This window comes from Amphiprion ocellaris, chromosome 4, assembly GCF_022539595.1.
Source record: "Amphiprion ocellaris isolate individual 3 ecotype Okinawa chromosome 4, ASM2253959v1, whole genome shotgun sequence".
Classification (NCBI taxonomy): domain Eukaryota; kingdom Metazoa; phylum Chordata; class Actinopteri; family Pomacentridae; genus Amphiprion; species Amphiprion ocellaris.
Genome location: NC_072769.1, coordinates 5,910,149 through 5,933,394, shown reverse-complemented (window position 1 = coordinate 5,933,394; position 23,246 = coordinate 5,910,149). Strand labels below are relative to the sequence as shown.

The following is a 23,246-nucleotide window of genomic DNA, read 5'->3' as shown; positions in this document are numbered from 1 at the left end:
GTTTAACTGTTCACTACTGCTACTACAGCTTTCAAAGTTGAGTTTGGCTCAGAGACAGGAAGTGAAGTTTCTCCTTCAGACGACAAACAGAATGTGTCTAAGAATTTTTACAAGTCAACACCTGCCTCAGCTCCTCCACCTCCTTCTGTCTTCTTTGATTCCCTCATTAAGGAGTGTCTTCAGCAGGAGTGCAGATAAACTGTAAATCTGTGAATCTTTGACCAGAGATTACATGACCCTGTCTCCGGTTCTCCACTGTTCCTTCCTTGGACCAGTTCTGATAGATCCTGACCATTGCAGACCAGGAACACTCCATAAGAGCTGCAGTTCTGGAGATGTTCTGATCCAGTCGTCTTGTCAAACTGCCTCAAGTTCTTATGCTTGAACATTTTTCCTGCTTCTAACATGAACTCTAAGGACAGAATGTTCACTTGCTGCCTGATAAATCCAAGCTACTAACAGGAGCCATGATGAAGAGATGATCAGAGTTGTTCACTTCACCTCAGGGGTCAGAATGTTCTGTCTGCTTGGTGCATATTTAGAACTAGCTGCTGATAAAGACGTGTTTTCAGTAAAGTTGTGAGCAGTTAAAACTCCAGAAGTTGATCAAACTTACACCAATGAATCTTGGGATCCGTTGGGCGGTGAAGGATCCACCTGATACATCGTTCATAGCGAGGATAAGGTCTTTACATCTTCATGAAACTGGACGGCCTTCATCGTGACGCATTCAGCCTTCAAAGGATGCAGCCTCTGAACTGCTATTAACTCTACTTTGAAGGAAATGGAGACAAAATGTGAAGACTGGTGACGTCTTAAAGCTTCTTGATCACAACCCTACTAATATTTCCCCATAAATCCCCAAACTGGTCCTTTAAGACCTTTGTTCTGTGTTCATGTTGGCCGTCATGGCTGCTTTCGTTACACGCTGAGGACAGGAGATTAAATTTCAAGAATGAAAGGAAGCAGAATATAATAATAAATGGCACAAAGGAACTCTTTCAGGTGGAGCTGGCAGCAGATTGGTTATGTGGCTGCATCAAAGCTTTTCTCTCAGTGTGTGACTTTATTTTTTACACTATTTTAATGCTGTTTTGCCTGCAGAAAACAATAAACTGTGCAGGTGTTTTTACTATATGTAACACCAAGCTGACTCAGTATCCTGGTCAACACAGAGAGACATGGTTTATCAGCACAGGAAAACGCCCCCAACAAACCGTTGGTCTTAACAATGAGGAAATCTGATCATGTGGAGGAGAGGATTTCAATGGAATGGGACTGAAGCCAAGAAATTTCCATAAACCAACGTCTTACAACAGGTGGAAGCATTAGTAGTGAGTGTGAGCAGAGTACAACAGATGAATACTGATTTAAAATGATACACAAAATGTTAATAAATATACAAATTCTACAAAAAAAGAAAAACTTGTGGCAGAAAAAGATCAATAAAAGACAAACTTATTGTAATTTCAAACATTTCCTTTTGTTTGACATAAATGTTAAATTCGAGATTTAATCGAAATAAATTTATAAAATTTGACGCAATTACTGACAAGAGAACAAAATATTGACTTCAAACAGATTTATTTGTTAAATGAGAAAAAAAAAATATTGTCTACTTTATTGTCAAATTTGAACTTTTTTTTTTTCAAAATTAAGACACACGAAGCAAAAGTAGGACACTGCACTGCTAAATACAAAACACTCCTCTCTCACTGTTTTCACATGATGTGTAAAAAAATGATACAGTCCTCAAAAATGACAACTTAAACACAAATGCATCCCATAAATGAATCAGGGGCAATTGCAGTGCCTGACTGTACATTATAAAATAAAAATCATGTTAGACAGTACAGTATGCAGATATTTACACCACGTCTGCATCAATTCTTTCAGCCTGGTCAGGCCACAGGACCTCATCAACATCACAAGCTATGTTTTCTCTGGAAAGAAAGACCTAGTGTGTCTGATCCAGCCCTGACATGCATCAACAGAAACATCACCACATGCCAAGACCACTGATTGATAGAGATTGTCCCAAAGTATGGCTGCCGTTCATATACCTTCCACCTCCATATAGAGGAGAATTCTTCTATAGGATTCAGAAAAGGAGAATATGCCAGCAGAAAAACCACAATAACTTGAGGGTTCATATTGAAACATTCCCGAATCAACAGTCTTCTATAAAAACTAACATTGTCCCAGATGTATTCATGTGTATCATCAGAATCCAACTGAAAAACTCTCTGGAACAAACGCACACCAAACAGAGAAAAAGTCAGTCATGTACACCTTCTGTAATTTTACCAGCACTTGTGAAGCAGAATTATACATTAGATTTTTTACAGTATTCTCAGAACATTTCTGACTGCTTGTATTGTTCCAGTATAGACATGTCACTGAAGTGACAAACAACATTTACATACCATGTAAACTGGTCCAGGATTAGGTGCATGGACAGGTTCAGGTTCTGGTTCTGGTTCTGGCCGTGGTCTAGGTCGTCCATGTCCTCTTCTTCCAGCATGATGTCTTGCTCCTCTGACATCCATTCTGAACAGCTAATTCTGTTTCCCAGCAGGTTTTATAGTGTGTTATTCATTGGTAAAAGTGTTTTCAGTTTTGACCTGTTGTGTCTTAATTGTGACAGCAGTGTTGGAACAGTGCCCCAGTTCTGCTTCCTAGTGTTCACTTTTTGAAAAATGTGTGCTGTGAGTGAAAAAGTGTGTTCAAATGAGCAAAAAAACGTGTTCAGTCTTTTGCAAAAAGAGTGCAAGAGTTTTGGAAACTGTGTGCAAACCATGAATAGTGTCCAAAATTTGGACAGCAGAGTCCTGTTTTTGAGAAATGTGTGCAGTCAGTTGGTGGCTGTGTGCAGTGAATAGAATTTAGTGTCTTATCAACTGAGAAAAACTGTATTTCTGTCTGTTTTCTGTTCAATCCTATGTAGGAACTTTTATAGAGAGATATTGAAAAGACGTAAATATTTCTGAGGTTGGAATGAAATGTTAAAGAAACTTTTAATGCTTTGAAAGAGTTGATTCAGAAACCTGTGACATAAATGAAAGCAGCAGCTGCTTTGGTTATTCACTTTATACCAAGTTAATGAGAATCAGCAGATCCAGGCTCAGCATCAATAAATGAACCTGAAAGGAGCTTCAGGTGAAATAAAAACGGAAAATTCACTGAAGATAAATTGAAATTATAATAAAACAGCTGTAAAAGTACCAAAGATTTGCATTTGGCAGAACATAAACAGGAAGTTGTCTTTTTTTTTTTTTTTTTAGATGGTTTATATAAATGATTGACCTTCAGCTGTTGATAAACCTCCATGCAAATGTTTACGTGTTTTCAGTGGAAATAGAAGAGCTGTTTACTGCTGCAGGATAATCTGTTCTATCATGATGTCCTCTAAAATGAAGGTTCTTTATTCTAACTGCAACATGACCCAGCTCTCTGGAACTCATTAGAACTTTCTCTACATTTATAGTTTTTAAATGTTCTTTTCCTTGTATCGATTTCTCCACATCATTTCCATCTCTGATGAACTTGGCTGTAGAACCTCTGTCAGTGAAAATCATTTACTTTGACATCTACAAGTTATTAAAGAGGAATCTTGTGGTGTTTGGTGCATCCAGAGTTTTAAATCTTCCCCTGAGTGTATAAAAGGAAAAGTCCATTAAAGCTGCACAGAGAGAAGCAGCTGGACTTTTATCCTGGAAGATGTTTCACCTTCATCCAGGAGGTTTCTGCACTTCAGTCCAGAGAAGTCTCTAGAATGAAGGTGAAACATCTGGAAGAACCCAACTAGAGGTCCAGCTGCTTCTTCCTGATCTCAGCAGGACTCTAATGACCTGGATGACTTTGCAGAGTTTAGAGTTAGAAGCTGTTGTCTGAAATCTAACACCGACCAGGAGCTGGAATCATGTTGCTCAGATCAGCAGCTGATCGAATCATGAAGCAGAGACTAATGTGCTGCTGGAGAGGAAACAATATCTGGTTGGCTTCCTCTGGGATCAACAGGAAGACAAAGAAAGTCTCTGAAGTCAGAAAATAACAGTTATTGGCAGTGATACAACAGAAAAAAACATTATTTTAGTTCCACAAAGACCTTTTAGCTAGAGGTTCCTTCAAGAATCATTTCTGTAAATGGTTTCCATAAAGAACGACAAAGTCCCTCAAGAACCATTTTTTAAAAAAATGGTTCCTTTAGGTGTAATAAATGATGCTCCAGACAACTTTAGCAAACAACTTCTTCACAGAATTTGTTCCAGACAGTTCCTACTGAGTCATTATGGATACATTTTTTCATTTAAAAATCTGAGTCATTTTTGACACCTTTGTTATATCAATCAAATGAAGTCATTATTGAAAAGCTTTTAGCAAATTTAACAAATTTTGAGTCATTTTGGAAAATTTTCGTGTCACAGTGGACCTTAGTTTTGTGTTTTAGGGTCTTTATTTGGATCATTATGGGCAGAATTTGGCAAGTTTGTCATTTAAGTCAAATTTTGAGTTGTTATTGAAAAACTTTCAGTCATTTAGGACAAATTCTGATGGTATATGGACAAATTTACTGTCATTTTTGTAATTTATGTCAAGTTATTTTAAACATTTTGAGTCATTGTGTTCAAATCACCACAGTAGAAACCATCATTTTTCTGAGTCCTATTTCTAACCAGAAGATGCAGGTTTTTGTTGTGAACTCGTCTAATTTCCAGTGTCCATCTGGTCCTCTGCAGACTCTGTAGCGCCTCCTGCTGTCCAAACACTGAGTGTGAGCTCTGACAGCTGCTATCTGCTGTGTGCTGTGGACAAAGCTGCAGAGATCACACTGTGGTGGTACAAAGATGAGGAGGTGGTGAACCAGAGCAGCTCTGCTGGATCTCTGCCTCTCACTGTGACCAAGCAGGACCTCAGCTCCTCTTACAGATGTGTGGCTGGAAACCCTGCAGAAGAAAGGACTCTTCTAGTGGATCTTCAGACGTTCTGTGGCAAGAACTTCACTGCAGTGCAGAACAACACAGAATCAAGACATCGTAAGATTAGTTCTAACGTTTATTTTTATCTTTGAAACATGTTGTTTGGTGACTTTTGCTTGATATTCAGATTTTGTTCGACAGATTGGATCATAATTGGAGTCTTTGCTGGATGTGCTGCACTTGCAATCATTACAGTCTCTGCAGCTTTAATCAGTTGGCAGTGCTTGAAGAGCATCAAGTGGACAACCACCAAAAGACAAAGCAGGTGATTGTTTTCTTATTTTACTTCCACTGCTTGATAACAGATTTTTATGTTTCATGTTTTCACAACCATCAGAAACAAAAGAGAACAAAGGCAGGGAGTAATCATCTAAGAAAAACTGAGGGAAACAGGCTTTTTTATTTGGGTGATCCTCATCACAACAGACGCTGCTGCTGCTGCTGCTTCATGGTTCCAGTGGACTACTGATCAGATCAAACTGTCCAGACTTTTGTACTGATCTGGTGATTCTGGGTTATTACAGAGAGAACAGTAAACATTCTCTACAGTGTTCTTCTGGTGTAAAAGATAATTTCCCATAACTTGATACACGTCTGACAGGATCTGTTTGTTTCATCTGAGCCGCTGTATTCAGATCAGTGAACTGAAGGTGGTTTCCACGTTACTGTGTCTGACTGTAAACAACGGACAGACGTGTTCATTGTTCTACTGACAACAGGACATCTGAGAGTTTAATGTTTCTGATTTTGTGAAGCGTTTTCCAAAGATCTACATTTGAGACATTAAAATAGTTTTTGTTTTTGTGGGTATTTACCACATCGTCATTTCTTTTTCAAGCAAAACAAGGGAAATCCATTTTAAAGAATTACACGTATGAAGACTCTAAAGAGTGAAGTTTGCAAGTCAGACCCGGAGTACACTGAAGTAAACATCTGTCCTGACAGGTGCAGTCAGGTAGGTGATGTTTAGACTCTAAAGTAGCATAGTTCTGTAGCAGAGATGTTTGCTCATCTGTCCTCCCACAACATCAGTTCATCAAATCTGCTGGGACTTTGTTGATGGCGCCACACCTCTTAACCAAACTATATCCTGATGATTCACTGGAAACTGTTATTTATTCTGAAAACAGAAGAAGCTTCACTCAGTAACACATGAAGTTTCAGATACAGACAGTTCAAAGAAATGTGGAGAATGTGTTGCCCTTGGCTCTGAGTTAAATCTGAATACCAGAAGCAGCCTGTATCAGGTTCCAGGACCTCCAGGGTGGAGATGATCTGAAGCTCCAGACCCATCAGTTCCTCCCTCTGGCTGCTTTCAGACGCTCCCTGATTCTGGTTCCACTCCCACTTAAATTCTTCTCTCCACTGCTTACTTTCAGTGTTTTTGCTTCTGCAGGGAGGAAATTTTACCGGCAAGGATAGGTAAAAAGAAGATAAGATAAATAAAAACAAAACACAATAAAAAAAACTCAGGGAAATAAAATCAATCTCTGGGATAAAAACATAAAATTTAAAAGTCACAACAATAAATACAGCTAAGAAATAAGATATAAAATAACATGCAAATATCACTACCTCTTGTTGAGCTCAATTCATGAGACTCCAGGTTTCCCATCAACTTCTTCCATCCTCTTTCATCTCCTCTGCAGGTAAACGACACACCTGGACGTCCACGTGATGAAGAAGGAAACTCCTCAGAGCAGGACACCTTCTTCCATCTGTCCATGGTCCAGCTGTGATGCTGTAGCAGCTTCCAGTGGTGGACAGGAGTCAGCATGGACTCAATCTGAGATGTTCTGAGATGTTCTGATCAGCAGCTTGGAGGTTTTCAGCAGCTCTTCTGTGGGATCAGACCTCCTGCATGAGGGATCCTCTGGTGTCCACGTCTCTGGTTCTCCGGTTCTCCTTCTCTGGACACTTTTAATAACCGCTGTAGAACTCTTGCTGTTCTGGAGATGTTCTGATCCAGTTTGTTAAAGTCTCTCAGATCTTCCAATGAACCAACTTCCAGAACTGAGCCTTTATGAGGAGATGATCATTGAGCTGGTTTAATGTTAATGTTTTTAAACTCAGGGCAGATTCCATTTGTTTTAGATTCTTCATCTGTTTCGTTTTTCATTTTTATTAAAAGGTAATTCAGTAAAATTATCAGTATTCTCTCATATTTTTTGTATATCAGAATCCTAGAGGATCATTAGAAGTTGGTGAGGAGGTTGAAGAATCCAACATGACAACAATAAAAGAACTAGAGAAGCTGAAACTTCTCCAACATTTCTGGGTGAGTTCATCTCATTTTCACATCAGGAGGAGTTGGGCGTCGTCACAGCTGCAAACCAAGAATTACGTCAGTAATGTTTCAGACTGCTGTAAATCTGGGTGTTTCTCGTATAAAATGTGGGTTAAAACTAAACGTCATCCTGAAACCTTCAGTTTGATTCCATCTGATTCAGAAGCTGCTCGTCTTTTCAACTTTAGGGACCAGGAATGCAAACAATCATCTTTTCTACAATCTGGTGAATCTTTAAGCACCACTTTGTTCCTTTTCTGCTTCAAGTTATGATGGAAAAGCTTCTTATTTATGCAGCTTATCTCTGCAGAATTCACATAATTTAAACACAAGTTCTCATCTTTATTCTGGTTTTTCACTGTGGAGGACAAATGCATTCAATATTTGTACCAAAATCAGTAAAGTTTGGACGATATATGGAGAATAACAAGTGAAAAGTACACTTGTTTTAACCTTTATGGTTGCTCAGTAGTCTGATGTGCACATTTAAAATAAATCTGTCTGAAATAAAGTCTTGAACTGATGGGTTTTATGATTTTTTGATCAATGGATTGTTAAAAATCACACATATGTGGCTTTGGTACGTCGATACGACGGTAAGAAAGTTCATGATCATTTCTCGGATCCTGAAAATAGAGTTTGAACGGGTTTGATGAAGAAGTGAGCAGCAGGAACTGGAAATGACATTTTCTGGAGTTACTCAGAGACCAAACAGAAACCAAACAGAAGGACGACTCTTCAGTGATCCAATTCCTCCTGAGGTAATGTCATGTTTTCAATGACCTCATTATGTCTACATGTTATAAATAACCTCCATCTACCACATGCTGTTCCTGTTGCTAGGTGACATCAAACACTCTTTGTTTTCTTATCTGCAGGCCGGTTGGTTTATTATCTCGTTCTGCAGGTGTCAGCAGGGGTGGACTGGGGCAAAAAATCAGCCCTGGCATTTTAGGCCCGGACCGGCTCACAACATTATCAGTTGACTGAATCAAGCACTGATTTTTGAATGCAAGGACAAAAACTGACAGAAAGGTCAAATTTTCAGAAAAAAATTCAAAAACATCTTTAGAGACCGATACAAACTTGTAGAAAAATTTGTATAAAAAAAATTGCAAACCAGTAGAGCAGGGGTATTCAACTAAAATTCAAAGAGGTCCAGTTAGAGAAAATGTATTAAAGCAAAGGTCCAGAACATCATAAAGTCTAACTTGAATTAGTGTGATATATGTTGATGTAACCTAGTAGTTTTATTAGTGTCTGCATGTAATCAATAACTGACGTCAAATCAAACAAATTCAGTATGGTTCAGAAACATTTTGACAACTTTTATTAATAAATAACTTTTGATATAAGTGTACGTCTGAAAATGAAGTGAAAAATAATGACTGAACAACCCGAACCAACTTACATCTTTAACAATTCCTAAATCTCAAAAAATGTAAACAATTCGATTCGTTTAGTTTATTTCCTGTCTTCCATCAGTCCCCTTATATCCCTGCTGCTTAATGAGGGAACTGAGCTGCAGCTTGTCCTGCCAGTATTTTGAATCGTGGTCTGAATGGTGTCAGGGTCAAGACATCTGGGGCTCATTGGTGAGTCTGGTACGATATTTAGTTTGGGTTATGTTCATAGCTGAAAAAGTTGCCTCACAGCTGCATGTTTAGCCGATCATAGCCAGCATGAGCAGCGATACTTCCTTGTTGGTTTCCTCCTCTCGTCTGTCCCTCTCAGCTGTTTTCTGAACGCAGAGCTGTGATGTTAAGCGGCTACGATGCAGAGACTTCATTGGCTGAGTAGCATCACGTGGGATGCTGAACTCGTACCTAATTGGTCTGTGTGTTTCCTGAGCTGATAACTAAATGCTGTAAACACTGGAAAAGCTGCGCCGGGATAATAGAAGCGTGAAATTTAAACTTCTGTTCCAGTTTACTGATTCCAGGTCCGGGGGAACCTGTTGACCAGCCCCTACTAGACACCGACCCACCGGGACAGTGTCCGGTATGCCGGATGGCCAGTCCACCCCTGGGTGTCAGTGATCTGTGCTGTAAAAATAGAAAGAAGAAAAACACTGTAGACAAGAGACAGCCTGTAACTGAGTCCTGAACTCTAGTTTTTCCTCACAGGGTTTCATTTAAACTGGTTCCTCCAGGTCTAATGTATTCATAGTTCATATTTTAAAGCTAGAATCATCGTCTTGTGCGTCTTTTGTCAACCAGTCAAATCACAGTTTACATCCATATTTGTGCAGATCTGACTTTTGGTTAGAAAATATCATCACTTCATTTTTATCTTCTCAGACGTTTCTGTGAAATTTTGTCAGAATCAGCAAATAGATTATTGACGTTTTGTTCAGTTTGTTTCCTGTTTTATTTTGAAAAGATCCCACCCTCATGTTGCATTGTTTAACTTCCTCCTGTTGTCTGTTTTTCCTCCTTTTTAAAATTTCCCTCATTAGTTTCACCTGTTTCTGGTCCCATCAGTCTGTCTTTATACAGTCCTGCTTCTTCATTTGTACTTTTTTCATTTATATTTTATTTATTTATTATTTCATGTTTGTCTGACTTCCTGTTCACTTGTCTGAATTCTTCACCTGCTTCTGATTTGTGCGTTTAACATTTGGAAACGTTTCCTTCATTTCTTGCTTAAGTCTGACGCCATACTTTTGGTACCTGTTGGGATTTTTGATTAATCTTCTTTTGATTTATCTGATCTGTAGTTCTGGGATTTTGTCTATTTTCACCATCAAAAACAAAACAACAACAAAACACCCTGAAGCCATCTTAAGGAATCAATATCTCCAGAAAATAAACTTCCCCAGCCATGAAATGTGGTGAGGACTCAGAATGATTGAATGGATCCAACAGAAGGCAGCATTTTAATTATTAATCAGGAAAAAAAATTCAATCCAGACTGGTCAAGTGTCTCCATAAAGTTCCTGTCAGTGTATATCTATGGATGGATCCTTATTTCTACTAAAATACAGTCTTTGGTCAACATTTCACTGGAGATAAGTTGAGTTTTGTCCAATATTACTTGAAATTTGTCCAAAGTGATACAATATTCGCCCAAAATAAATCAGAGATGGTCCTAAATTACTTAAAACGTGACCAAAATTAATTAAGATCTGTCCACAATGACTCCAAAGTCATCCAAAAATCCTCGAAATTTGTTCAAATTGATATAAAAATGTCCAAAAAAGACTCCAAATGAGCCGAATTAACAATAATGGATAATTATTGGCCAATAAAAATGGAAAAAAGTTTAAAATGTCCAATCCAGCTGGTCTAGAGTCGCCATAAAGTTCCTGTAAGTGTATATCTATGGATGGATCCATATTTCTACTAAAATACAGTCTTTGGTCCACATTTCTCCAACTTTTGAGGCTCTAACATCTGTAGAATCTGATGTGTTCAAGTTTGACCAGACAAGCTTCCAGTTTTTACATATTTTGACTTGAAATTTGTCTAAAATGACTCAAAAATGATCCATAATGGCCCAGAATGGTCCAAAATGATGTGAAACTTGTCCACAATGATTAAAAATATGTCCAAAATAAGACAAAAATCTGGTCAGAATGACTCAAAATTGCCAAAAGTGAAAAAAAAATGTCCAAACATCATGGACAGAGTTGTTCATTCAGGTGCGTTGATTTTACAGCAGGTAGATCAGAACAGTTTATTAAGAAGAAGAATGTTCCACATAGGTAGATTCAGACTCGTAGCTTTACGTCACCTTGCAGACAAACAAATAAATAAAAGCCTCTGGAAATATTTAAACCTCCAAACTCCACCCAAGAATGTAAAACATGTGAACCACTCCTCTATTAAAGAAAAACAAACAGCTTGTCAAAGAATGGATTTGTTCCATTTGTGTTATAATAAAATGGAAAATGTATTTTGAATCAAACACACAGATCTTTAAAGTATCTGTTTGTGCACATTTGTTTTAATTTAGCCTTTTAAAGTCTTCCACAGCAGATTATAAAGCCTCACAGACGTCTGGTTTCAGGAAGTTCCATCCAGGAATCATCCATCAGTTAAACCTCCACCTGGACTGAAGTTCTGCTTCCATCAGGAGTTTCTACATCTTGTAGCTCAGCAGCCTCCAGTCTGTTGGTGTCTTCTGCCCCCAGTGGTGCTGTTTGATCACTGCATCCATCCTCTGGAGTTTCAGCTTCATGCTGCCTTCAGGTGACTCATCAGCTTCTTCTTTAGAGGCAAACATGACTAAAATCAGGTGTTTTGTTTGGAAGTTTATGTCAAAAATCAAACAACACAGAGCTGCTTGGTAAAGTGGTAAAAGTAAAGAGACACTGCCTAACGTTACCTACAAGTTCTAATAATGTTTGAAAGAAAACTTTAATGTTCAAAGAAAGTTTTTTTGGATATTTATCATTTCAAATAGAAAGACGGAATGTTTAAACATTGACGAGATGCTCACAAAACAAGAATGTTCTCAAACTAACATTTAAAAAACAACTTCCAGATGATATGTTTTTATAAAATGTTCCTCCAAAGGGATTCATGGAACATTTTGCCTGGAATGTTCTGGGGATGTTGCTGTTGAGAATGTTCTTCTATAAAACGTTCCCACAATGTCCCATAATAACAAACAAAAGAGGCTCAATGCAACATTTAGAAAACGCTTTTACAACATCTTTGGAGAACTTTATCCTGCCTTTAAGGCTATTCTACAGTTATATCTGATAACCCACCTACTCATTAAATTCAAATACAGTATAATTTTAGATTTAGACCAACTTTATTAATTCCCAGAGGAAACAAGAGAGTAAACAACAACAAGACAACACAGAATATTAGGTCAGGTATAAAGTGAAGGTAAAATAAAATAAAACAGATTAAAACAAAATAAAATAGATTAAAATAAAATATAAGATTAAAATAAAATAAAATTGATTAAAATGCAATTAAATGGATTAAAATAAAATAAAAAATTAAAATTAAAACAAAATAGAATACAATAAAACAGAATAAAATAAAATAAAATATTAAAATAAAATAATAAAATAAAATAAAATAACAGATTAAAATAAAATAAAATAGAATCATTTTTGTGTGGAAGCTGCAAAACAATTCAAAATTTTAAAAAAAAGTGTAAAATGTTTCTTTGCAAAATACAGCATTTTAATGTGGACATTATTTACAGATTTGTAATATTTATAAATATGTTTCTGTGTTTTTACTAGATATTTTATAGAAATTAGCAAAACAAATCTGTAAAATAACAGATGGAAAGTTATTTCTCATTTCCAGTGCCGAGTATACTTATGTTTTCTTTCAAATGGCAGCAAATATCTGTGAAGTATTTTATTTTCTTAACTGATTTTTTCTAATTAAATGCTACCATTTACAATTTGTAAAAATGCAGATTGTTAATGTGGACATTATTTACAGATTTGTAATATTTGTAAACATTTTTCTGTGGTTTAATTAGATTTTGTCTTTAAATTAAAAAACAATTATGTAAAATAACAGATGAAGAATTAATGATAATATACTTAATGTTTTCTTTCAAATGACAACAAATATTTGTGAACTGATTTATTTAAATAAATTTTAATTTTTTTTCAGATTTAATGGTTTCATTTACAATTTGCAAAAATACAGATTTTTGATGTGGACATTGTTTTGTTGAGGGTTTTGTCCTGTTTTTTAATAATAATAATAATAACTTATTATTATTATTATTATTATTATTATTATTATTATTATTATTATTATTATTATTATTATTATTATTATTATTAACATGTAGATTAATGCTCTTTTCTCAGAGTTTTTACTCTTATTATATGTTTATTATGGGAAAATTTGTAAAAACAACAACATGAAATTCATTTTTTAATATTTTATGGACCTGTTTAATGTTTGCAGTTTTTATTTCATAGATTTACTGTTAAATAATCGAAAATTATTATTTTATCCTATAGATACACCATTATTTAACAGTGAATGTGAATTTGTTTCCTCTATCTCCAGGTTTAAGATGAGAACAAGATGAAACTCTGACAGGGTTCTTTAAACTTCTGCTGCTTGTTTTAATGAGATGAGTGAACTTTAAGAGGCTCAGTTGTGTCTGAAGCCGGTGGAGATGTGAAATTACACAAACAGAAATTCATTATCACACATCGTCATGTTTCTGAGCTGCTTACAGATTAATCCTGATTATGTAAAACATTTTTTTTCCTCACACGTTTTTCTAAATCACAGATCAGAAGGAACAGCTTCCTTCTTACAAACCCACCGCATTAGCTGAGTACAAGACTCACTAGACCATGAATAAAACGTTCTGCTTGAACTTTCTGCTGCAAAGCTGTTAAAAACTGCACATCTTCTGTCGAGGTACATCAGTGGGTGTCCTATCCACCAGATTAATTCCAAGGAGATCAGAGGAGAGAATAAAATCATTTGGATGAATGTTTGACCAGAACAAGTGTTTCTAAAGTCTGTTTTTAGCTCTGCCATTAATGTTTTAGCTGCAGATTCATGAAGTCATGTCCTGAATACAGATAAGGTTTGATCCTGGAACACCCACGTGGCTTCAGGTGATCTTCCATCAGTCCACTCCCAGTTAGAGCTGCTGGATGTTTGACTTAAACCGATCCAGAACTTCAGACGATACCCCAGTTTGTTCAGGAACACCTTCAGGAGGAAACATCACTTCATCGCCTCACATTCAAACACACTCGTGGATGTTTCTGCAGATAAACTCACCATCTCCTGCCGGCTGCTGATGACCACCAGATGGGCTCGTTGGCCTAAACACTGCTGTCGGCTGAAATTCCACGAGCTCAGAATTGGAGAGAAGAAGTAACAGCATCAGTATCAGATAAGGCAATGGTTTAAAATCTATATCCCTAATGAAAATGTAACTTAACACCATTTTTAGAGGGTTACTGCATGTAGAATATTCACACTCAATACTTAACCCTTTAAAGTAACATAAAAACTGGTTTCCCACTTTATTAAATATTTTTCAGCAGTTCTTTCCTTTCAGGTTGATGGACGTGTGTTAGCTGAGCCTAATTTAATGTTTCGATTTCCAAGGGTTAAATTTAATTTAATCAAGTTAATTAATTTGACAGTATTAAGAGTCATGCTACAAAATAAAGTAGATTCAACCTAAATAAATGAAACAGGTCCAACAGTTCCTCAGAAAACTAAAACTATAACATCAGTGACTTCACCTCAGTCTGTGCTGTCTGTTTCTAGACTAATAGTTTAATAGGGATGCAAAGATATTTTTCTTTTGGGTTCAACTCATATTAGTAGTGTTTACAGTAGGATGGTGCTATTGAAAAAATGTTTTAAAAATTACTGTCGAACTGATCTGCTGTAACTTATTTTCATGATGTTTTTGTGTGTTTTTGCGTATCGTGACGCTGTTGATGTTTTAAACGGTAGCAGACAGTTTAGAAGTAGACCTGAAACTAATTAAACATTTCATTTTTTCAATAAGTGTTAAATGACAGATGACGGTCTGGATGTTGTAGTGAGTGTTGAAGTGTTTGGGGACACATGAGGATGTTTGCTGTTTACCAGAGGACAGCGTTTGGCTCTGAAAGGAGCCTTTGTGTTGTTCAGCGGGTCTCTGGCTTTACTTGGACTTTGCGGCCTTCTCGGTCTTCTTGGGCAGCAGGAACAAAATCTGATTTGAACACTATATTATACATAAACTTTCTCCACAGATAGCTGCAATTGCATTCATTTAATATATATCATAATATCATCCATCCATTATCTATACACCGCTTAATCCTCACTAGGGTCGCGGGGGGGGGGGGCTGGAGCCTATCCCAGCTGACTCGGGCGAAGGCAGGGGACACCCTAGACAGGTCGCCAGTCTGTCGCAGGGCTACATATATAGACAAACAAGCACTCACACATTCACACCTACGGGCAATTTAGAATAATCAATTAACCTCAGCATATTTTTGGACTGTGGGAGGAAGCCGGAGTACCCGGAGAAAACCCACGCATGCACAGGGAGAACATGCAAACTCCATGCAGAAAGATCCCAGGAAAGCCGGGACGCGAACCAGGGACCTTCTTGCTGCAAGGCGAAAGTGCTAACCACTACGTCACTGTGCAGCCCCATATCATAATATCAGCAAAATAATATTTAGTCTTTTCTAAAATAATATTTACAAACTATATATTGATTTCTGGCGGTTTGCTTGGTTCTGGCCATTCTGCTTCCTGTCTTCTCTTCAACAGTAAAAATACAAGTGGAGGCTGAGCAGCAACATCGACCTTATATGGAGAGCGGCAGAGCAACGGCAGCTCTGATTGGTCCAGAGCGGTGTGGCACGTGGGATGTCAGACCGTGTATTGGATGAAATGAATGTGATGTTTAAAATAAACTCCTCCTCAACAACAGCCGCTATGTTTGGTAAATTCTGATTTAAACTCGTTTTATACTTAATAAAAATTAAAATAATAATAAAATTGTATTAGTTCAAACATTCATTTCCTTCATTTTCTTATAGAAATTTTAACACACTCTGGAAAGCTTCTTGTCTGACAGAGAGCAAGATGAACAAAGACAGAAAATGAGAGAAAGATCAAAAGAAGTAATTCTATTTATATATTTAAGTACTGAGGAAAGTAATATTGGAAAAAAAACACTGATGTTCAGATTTGAATATCTAATGTTTTGCTGAGTTTTACAATGTGGTGTTTAGTCAAATACCAAGTTATCTACCTGCTTATTTTGGCTTTTTCTTTTGTAAAATGCTTTTTGTTAATAGAAAAAGAAATTATTCTAAGTTCGGTCCTACAGATCACACAGTTGTGATGCAGCTGAAAGTGGATGAGCAGCTCTGCAGATAAAGTGTGTGTCTCTTAAAAGAGCTGTTGTGTGTTGGATTGTGTTGTTTACTTGAAGCTGGTGGACTTGGTGACAGGCCGCATGGAAATACGACTGTGCAGCCCCCCGTCTGTCATTGGCTGAGCTGTTGGGTTCTGGTTTCCATGGAGACGACGTACAAAGCTGAAGACTTCAGACCATAGATATAGAAGACTAGACATGCTAGCGCGCTGTAGCACCCGGCTAAGCTACGTGCCTACGTGGCGGCCACCTTGGAGGGGGAAACGTTCCCATTAAAGGCAGTCCATGTATATTGAAAATAAATCAGAATTTGCTCAGCCGATTTTCATGTGGTTTACTTTATTGTCAACATCAAAACATGTGCTATTAATACAGAACATTTGATTTAAAAAAAACAGAAAAAGTCTTTCTACATTCAGCCATTACATATGTAAATGTAAAATTTACATTGTAAATACTTAGATATATAGCTATATGAACAAAAAAAAGAGAGATAAAAATATACATATATAGAAAATATGTTTTTAGATCAAAAGGTTTAATTGTAAAGGTAATCAAATAATAATTTATATTTATTTATCTCTCTCTCTCTGTCTCTACAGCTATAGGCTTTTATATACATATAACATGGAGATAGAATAGAACAGAATAGAGTTTATTGCAATTTAAGAGAAACAGGTACATTGAACTGAATCATTAAGCATGACAAAAATAATTTAAAATACTTAGACATACACACAATTGACACATAATGAGCATATAAATGCTAATACCATGAAAGCAGGGATACAAGCAGATATTTGTTATTTATTTAGATACAAACACAAGTAGTGTGAATAATAAGTGTGCAATGGGTCACAGTGGGTCATCTATAAAGAAACAGTAAAAGTGTAAATTGTCATGAAAATAATGAAACTCAATAAAACTGAGTTGCTGCATCCTTGTCAATGATGCACCTACTCTTCCAAGATGAGCCGGGAAGTTAAACACTAATGGAATGACACCAGATCTAAGCCGACAAACCTGCCCAGCCCTGTCAAAATGATCACTGCAGAGCACCCACTCATTTGCAGCAAACCCCTCTCTCCTCAGAGCTGCTTCCCACTTCCTCCTCAACCCATAGTCTTTGGGAAACCTACATGGAGTAAGAAAAGTAGACAGAGAAGTAAATACGTCAGTGCACAACAACTTCTTTAAAAGGAAATCATGCTCATAAATGAAGTAGCGTATTTTCCGCACTATAAGGCGCACATAAAAGCCTTTAATTTTCTCAAAAATCGACAGAGCGCCTTTTAACCTGGCGCACCTTATGTGTGCACTGAGTTCCAAAATCTGTAAAAATGTTGTACGATTTTAGTAAGCGCTCCGCTTGACTGACTGTCGGACCATTTCCCGCCGACATAGGGACGTAATATGTACACTACGTACGCTGGCAGTGATAAACCAATTAGAGAACATTACGTAAAGCTACGTACAATACGTACGCTTACCTCCGCCACGCCTCCGGTAGGTAGGTATACTGTATTACCGGTATGCTGCAAAACAACATTTGTTTGGCTGAGGACCCCCGAAAATGGCATCAGTGAAGAGACATGCTTACGAGGCACAATTCAAATTACAGGCTATCAGTTACGCGGTTGGAAATGGGAATAGAGCAGCCGCAAGAGAATTCAATATCAATGAATCTATGGTTCGGAAGTGGAGGAAGCAGGAGAATGAATTGCGCCAAGTTAAGAAGACAGAACAGAGTTTCCGCGGGAACAAGGCGAGGTGGCCAGAGTTCGAAGACCAACTTGAACAATGGATTCTTGAACAAAAGACAGCGGGGAGAAGCGTCTCTACAGTCACCATTCGACTGAAGACAATAACGATAGCACAAGACATGAAGATCGAACACTTTCAAGGAGGTCCGTCTTGGTGCTTTTGTTTTATGAAAAGGCGCCATCTCGCCATCCACGCAAGGACTACCGTGGTGCAGCAACTGCCAGCAGATTACAAAGAAAAGCTGACCATCTTCCGCACCTACTGCATAAACAAGATTACCGACAGAAAGATCCAGCCCAACCACATCACCAAATTGGACAAGGTCCCTCTCACTTTTGACATCCCCGTGAACCATGCTGTGGAGAAAAAGGGGACCAGCACGGTATCCATACGCACCACAGGGCATGAGAAGTCAGCTTTCACTGTTGTTCTTGGTTGCCACGGTAATGGACAGAAACTACCACCTATGGTCATTTTTAAGAGGAAGACGCTGCCAAAAGAAAAGTTTCCAGCTGGAGTCATCGTTAAGGCCAATCAAAAGGGCTGGATGGACGAGGAGAAAATGAGAGAGTGGCTGAGAGAGGTGTATGTAAAGAGACCAGATGATTTTTTCCATGCATCACCATCTCTGTTGACCTATGACTCCATGCACGCCCATATCACCGCTACTGTGAAAAACCAAGTGAAGCAAATGAATTCAGAGCTTGCCATAATTCCAGGAGGATTAACAAAAGAACTCCAACCGCTGGACATTGGTGTAAACAGGGCATTCAAAGTGAAGTTGCGAGCGTCGTGGGGGCGATGGATGAGAGACAGCAAACACACCTTTACTAAGACTGGGAGGCAGCACTGGATGAGTTACACCACCATATGTAAATGGACTGTGGATGCCTGGGGCTAAGGTATCTGCTTTGATTGTCGTCCGAGCTTTCGCAAAAGTTGGCATCATTACTGAACAGCCACCCGGCAACGAAACTGATTCTGACAATGACGAGAGGGAACCTGGCATGTTTGATGGCGAAATTGCCCAGCTGTTCAATTCAGATACAGAAGATGAGGACTTCAATGGATTTGTGACAAAAGATTGATCAAAAAATAATGTGTATATTTTTAAATAAGTAGTAGAATAAAGTTCAACCGAACTCACTGTTTTGCTTCCGTTACCTTGTTTTAGCATGCGCCGAATAATACGGTGCGCCTTATGTATGGCTTAAATACAGAAATAGACCCCGTAATTGAGATTGCGCCTTACAATCTGGTGCGCCTTATGGTGCGGAAAATACGGTACAAAGAACCGAATTAGCCAATATACTGGAGACCAAAGTTATTTAATTTGAAGAGTATAATCTTGTTTAGTAACATTTCAATTATTTGAGAGCAGTCCTAAAGAACTGCCTATAATCCCAATCATAAAATCGGTTTGGAGGAAGAACATAGGTGGTAATCTGGATTTATATGAATTAGGCTTTATTACTGCTATTGGTAGTATTGGTAGCAGTAATAGCAAAGCGACTACTACTAGTAGTACACTAACTACTGCTGCTGATACTGGCACTGCTACTACAACTTGTAATACTATTACAAATGCTGATACTACTTCTATGACTCCCTGCTTGTACTTTTAGTATTACTACTACTATTAATCGTCTGCTATTTGGTTGTCAAGCTGCTAGCTCGCGTTTCGCAAGTGTTTTGCTAGTGGCTAACTAGTTAGCTCTCATAGACCGGAAGCTCTCAACAAGATTTAATAATGAAGAAAGAGCCAAAAACTACTCTTACCTATGAAAAGTCATTCCAAGTTTCCTTGTCTCTGTCAGGCTGGCAGCTGCCAGAGCTAGATAGTACTCTCTCTCCCTCTTTCTCCTCCTCCTTTTCCTTTTTAGGTGTTCCTGGAAGTAATTGCTGCACCAGGTGTCTCACATCACCCTCATCAGCCGGTTCAGGAGCAGGTGGAACACTACCAATCAGACCTCACTCTCTCAGCATTTAAGCAGACGCTACTCACCTCTCAGTGCCAGATAGTGATACAGCCTGTACTGGTTTATTCGCACTCAGTAGTTTCAAGTTCTCTATTTCACGTACCTGTAGTGACATTGTTTGTCTTCCTTCGTCATAGTTTTGGATCTACCTGCTCCTGCCTGGTCTCACCTGGATTCTTCGCCGTCTTCCTCACTCGGGGTTGATTCATCACAGCTGTTACTTGGCGTCCACTTCATATGTACCTGCTGTCTCAAGTTCTCCCTGGCTTCTGTTCACCTGAGGTTCTCCAGCGTGAGCCTGGTCCGAGCATCTACCTAGTTTCAGTCTGTGATAAGTTTATCGAAGTTATTCTGAGTGGCATTTTTGTGCCTTTTGTTACTGCTAGTTAGAGTCTCTAGACGAGTGCATTCGAGCCTGTTGTTATGTTAGGATTTCGAGCTTTGTAGTTTTAGTGAAGCTTCGTGGAAACCTTTCTTGCCTGGGTATTACCCACAGTGAGTTAGCATCTTATGTTTTTATTGGTCCGCTTCACCACTAGTAGTGCTAGAGTGCTCATCTCGAGTATAGTATAGACCAGTTTCGATTCTTGTTTTGGCTTGTAGTAAAATCCGTTTGTGAATAAACTCTGTTAAATCGCTTCAGCATGTCCGCTTGTTTCCTGTGCCTGAGCTCCTACTGAACCCGTAACAGTCTCAATCATACGACGTAGTGTGCAACTGCAGCACACTGAGACGGCATACTTGTTTCCGTTTTCACGCCGTTATATCAATGGAATGCACTGAAACTTTGCCCCCACTAGCTTAGCCTCGCGGTGGCATGCAGCTCAAAGGGGCGTGTCCTATCTACTGATTCATATCTATGCCTCAGACAGTTTCAACTTAGTACTTTAGATTTCTGACTCTACACTGGATATAAACGCATTGTATTGAATATTTATATATGTGTATATATACATACAATATATGAACATGTACGAAAATATCATTCAAGTCAGAAAGTGTGTAGAGGAACTAGAACCAGAGCTCAACGCGATGACATGTTTTGTTATCAATAAATGTTTTACCAACTGAACTAGTGATATGTCAGTAGGCTCTTAGAGCTCTAACTGAACTACTGGAGGAAGCTCCTGCATGGGAGCTTCGTTTCTTTTCTTTTTTCTACACACAGACAGACAGAGAGGCAACACAGTAAAATCTGGATGCATTTCAATTCCATGGATAATACAAAGGCAGAGTGTAGAGTATGAAAGGTTAAAATCTCATATCGAGGCTCTACAAATAACCTGCACAGGTACGTTACAACTGTAGGTGAAGCTGCTACTAATGAAAGAGCCAATTTGTCTACAGCTTATCCAGTAACCATGACAACCACATTTTGTGCAAAAGGCTGTGATTGATGAAGAGGGATTCTTTAAGTGTCTCTATGTTGTCAGCCAATGAGAATATGTTCAGACTCACAAAGTTTTGATATCAGATTCTGGATTTATAAGATGAGTGTGAAAAGAGACTTGATGTCAGATCAGGATTGATTATAATCAGCTCATCAGGAAGGTAAATGACAAAGTTAAATGACATTATTGTTGGGTTTAAGGGGATGCTCAGCTTTTCATTATGAATAACAGGTGCAGAAGGAGAATATTTTACTTATTTATTGATCATAACATCCTGAAACGGTCAAACTGTGAACAAGATAACATGTTAACTTTATTCTACAACAACGTCACCTCAGGATACTTTGAAAATCACTGATCTTTTCAAATGTCATGACAATGTATTCTAATTTCAGTCACAGAACATTAAACATACAAAACCCTCCACCTGACAGGTACAAACCACTAAATTCTAAACAAAGTGCATCAGTTGTGACATTTATGTTTGAGCAGCAAACAGTTTTTTTTTAAAATAAATCAATTACAGAAAGTGATAAAACAGGATGGAACACGTCATTATTTTGATTCCTAACCCTAACTTTGAACAAGATAGCATGTTAACTTTATTCTACAACAACGTCACCACGGGATACTATGAAAATCACTGATCGTTTCAAATGTCCTGAACCGTGTATTCTAATTTCAGTCACTAAACAAGGTCATGAAGCACACAAAACCCTCCACCTGACAGGTACTTACCACCACATAATTCTACAGTTCCATTTAGCAAACGCTTTTATCCAAAGAAACATACATCTGAGAGTAGAAACAGCACAAGCAAGGATCTAGTCAGGAGAAAACAACCTGGATAAGAGCCATAAAACAAGTCATGAATTTAACGTCACAACAGAAACAGAAATAGAAGACGACAGTTTAGATTCACCTCTACAGTACAAATATGGCAGCATCTCTACAGAATGTTTCAGATGCAGATGAAGTTGAATTTATCTTGACAGTCCCAGTTCTCCCACAGTCCGTCTTTGGTTAAAGTTCCACAGCGTTTCCTGACTGGACACTGGTGGTCCTGATCTCCTTGTCTGGACCAGGCCTCATATTCCAGAGGGTCACCGTTCACCCACATCCAGCCGTCACCCAGGAAACGCAGGCCCATCCACAGCCGCTCACTGATGTTCTTGTTCTCGATCTCAGTCTGGGCCAGGAGCTGGTCGGTCTCAGAGAGCAGACTGGGGAGGTGAGTTTGTTTCTCTCTGCAGTGGCTCAGAGCGTCCTCCCAGGACATCTTCTCCTCCACCACAGTCACATCCATGCAGTAAAAATGGTAGGAACGTTTGTCAGGACGATCATGCCATTCCCCATCAGAATTCATGAATCCTCGGTTCTCATTGGCCCCATTACTGGGTTCTCCATCCTTCCAGTTCTGGTATGTAATGTGTCCTCCTCCTGACCACTTCCAAGCAGTCTTGTTGTTGGGATCTCGCTGAAGGCCGATCCATCCATCATGAATCTTTCCACCTGTAGCCTTTTGGAGCTCGTCTATCTCACTCTGGCTGTTAAAGAAAGAAAGGTCAGTGTGATGTTGTCGACAGTAAGCCTGAGCTTTAGGCCAGTTTAAATTCTTTGAGATATAAACATGTTTTCCTATATCTCCCTCAATAGCCGTGTAAAGAAAAACAAAGAGGATGATTCTTTCCATGGTCACTGCTCTGTAACTGAAGCAGAGAATGTTTTCTGTGGCTGTTTCTTCAGTAAGCATCATTTAAATCACTTGAGGACACGACTTTGCATGGGCTTGTCTTGTTTATACAAGCAAAACAAATTCATGGTCGGTTTAAAGGTTGAGAGACGAGGTTTCAAAGTGAACACCACATTTGTTGAATGTGTTCAAGATAAAAAAAAGAATTTTTTAAAAAATATTTCTCTCAACAGCAATGTAAAGAAAAATGAAGAAGTTGATTCTTGGTCATGACTCTGTAGCTGAAGCTGAGTTTGTTTT

The 23,246-nt window shown here is 38.2% G+C and overlaps 1 protein-coding gene and 1 long non-coding RNA gene across 3 annotated transcripts in view; one reads left to right on the top strand and one right to left on the bottom strand.

Moving 5' to 3' along the window:
- The first annotated feature begins 4,731 nt into the window (after positions 1–4,731).
- On the top strand, positions 4,732–7,777 carry LOC129348736 (uncharacterized). The gene is made up of 3 exons (XR_008601399.1): positions 4,732–5,036; positions 5,121–5,244; positions 6,629–7,777. It is a non-coding gene; the product is annotated as an uncharacterized LOC129348736 (long non-coding RNA).
- A 1,233-nt stretch (positions 7,778–9,010) lies between these two features.
- The window catches only part of LOC129348729 (uncharacterized), a 48,660-nt gene continuing 34,424 nt past the window's right edge, over positions 9,011–23,246 (bottom strand). The window contains exon 3 of one of the 2 annotated variants that reach the window (XM_055009783.1): positions 9,011–9,311. The gene's annotated coding sequence lies outside the window, so the exon portion shown is untranslated. Of the gene's footprint in view, positions 9,312–21,496; positions 22,801–23,246 lie in introns of those variants that run through there. The other variant, XM_055009782.1, reaches the window with a different exon arrangement.